This window comes from Penaeus vannamei, chromosome 28 (genome assembly GCF_042767895.1).
Source record: "Penaeus vannamei isolate JL-2024 chromosome 28, ASM4276789v1, whole genome shotgun sequence".
Lineage (NCBI taxonomy): Eukaryota > Metazoa > Arthropoda > Malacostraca > Decapoda > Penaeidae > Penaeus > Penaeus vannamei.
The window spans coordinates 8,351,917-8,354,416 of record NC_091576.1 but is presented as its reverse complement, the minus strand read 5'-3'; positions in this window follow the sequence as shown (position 1 = coordinate 8,354,416).

The following is a 2,500-nucleotide window of genomic DNA, read 5'->3' as shown; positions in this document are numbered from 1 at the left end:
TATTATTCATTATGATTTCCAGATGCCTGATCCTGATCAAACCCTAACTGTGGAACAAAGACTGGGGGAAAGTTTTGCCATTTATTCGCAGTGTGGCTGATTAGTCACTCATTTGGATAACGTGTAATTTTGAAGGGAAGGAAAGTTTTTATTTGCATCTTGAATATTATTTTTTGTTCCATGTTGAATAGACTCGGGTTCCAGTGACAATGAACTTGGATGTGAACAATTGATGCAGATAATATTGCTGTTTCAGTTAATTCGCCAACCAGTGACTTCAGCTTTGGAACATCTTGCTACAAAATTCGAAAGTGATCTGTCATCAATGAATGCCATAAATAATATCCTTTGTAATAACAGGCCTATGGTTGAGCCTATTACAGTGTCGAATTAATCTTGTCAGTAGAGAACTCTGGCAATCATTGGTAAAAAAATGGACAAAAAAATCAAAGGTTGCAGAGTATTTTGATTTTATCGGATAGATATTAATTCATTTTTACTTTTTTTTTTTTTTTTTTTTTTTTTTTTTTTTTTTTTTTTTTTTTTTTTTTTTTACTCTGTGAATCCCTTCTGAGTAAATTATGATAACTTTAGGAATTTTCCCAAATCACCAATGTTATTGCTATTACTTTTGTGACCCAAAATGGTGCAATTTCAAAACCTACCCTAGTCTCTAAAATGTGTGCTACCTTAATCTCCTTGTTTGGACAAATTCTTTGAAATCATCTGAAATTCTAAATTTTTTTCTGAAATTTTCTGTTTACTAAACTTCCATTTGTATGAATCAGAGAATCATAATCGTCTTTCATGGACACTGTAGAACCTCGCTTTTCATGCTTGTCACTTATACGTGTCTTTCTTTCCCTCAGGCTAAGAGTGACCACATTATTTTCTCTCAAATAAGAAATACATGATCATATTGTGTCAACGGTGTTTTTGTAAGTGCCACAGTTTATATTATTTTAGCAGTGAGACAAACTCACTAAATGCCCCCCACCCCCCCCCCCCCATTTGACACGGTATTAATTCAAATTTTGATACGGTCCCTCACTGGTCAGCTTTTCTCCTGCAGTATATGAAAGGTTGGTTATCCCAGACCTGAAGAACTAAACACTCTATCTTCCTTTGACGAACTGTAATATGTAATATTCTTTTGGTTCGTTTTTATTATTGACTTTGTTACTATTGACAATCATACAGAATTTAATATCTTAAAAACACGGCTTTAATAACACCTTTTTAAAATTGGAGTAGTCTTATTTCTGGTTCAAAAAATGCGTTTCGGTCAGAAATAATTTCGTTACTCCCGGTAAATTTACAATTCATTGGCAGTAAAGTTTACATATTTCTGTTGAAGGGATACTGCTCGACTGTTTATCTTACTGCTTATTTGAAGTAAAAATTAAGAGTTTGTGTATTTTAAGAATTACGGATTTAGTATAAATCCAGTAATAAGATACATTTTAGCCATAAAATTTTCGATTTAAATCTATAAAATGACGGTATTTTCACCAACATCACTGCCGTTCTCATTATCAACATCATGGTCTTCATATTAGTCAATTGGCTTTTAACCCTATCATGTTAGCTATTCTTCCTAAACTTAAGTACAACACTACTAGTAATCTCGCATCCATTATCAACAGTACTATTATAATGGGAATAGTAACTCCAGTAGTAATAATCCTAACAATTACAAGTAAAACTAAACTTGGCGGAACTTACATTAGCTTGAGTTTTCCTCCTCTTTTTGAACATTTCTTTAGTATAAACTTCTTGACACACTTATCTAGGGGAAGAAAGAAAACGTGCTAATTATTACAGTGACTGTCTGGGGCGGTGTCTTCTTATTTCACCGTAAACCATTCCATCTCATTTAACAGACATAACGTGACTTACTTTTCCTAACAAACGGTGACTCGAGATCAGCATCTGCAGCAGGAAACAGAAATATTTAAACAGTAGTATTGATTCATATAATTTTTTCTCTGGTTCTTCAATACATATATATGTGTGTGTGCATTTATCATCATCCGTGGCCTGTGTCAGTCTGTATGGTCCAGCAAAACTTATGCCAACGCTGATGTCCGAAAATCGGGTCTTAGGTCAGCCTCTTCCTCTTTTGCCATAGGCTGCGGCCATTAGTAGGTCCTTTCCAATGTCATTTGACGCGAGTGCGTGGCCAACAAATTTCATTTTTCTCTTTCGAATGGTACTAAGAAGTCGATCTTTTACTTTCTCATTAGCTTTCTCGAGAATCCATTGGATTGCTTTTCTTTCAGTCCAGCTTATAGTCATCAGTGGTCTTTGGTGGCCTAGTTCACTCTGTTGACTATTTTTATAGTTCATCCATTCTACCTCTTAACAGCATATCATCGGTATAACGTAGGTTAGTGATACATCTGCCTTTAATATGTACACTTCCTTCGTGGTTTTCAAGTGTGGTCCTCATGATTATTTCCGAGATTATATTGAAAAGGTGGCGAGATAGAATGCATTC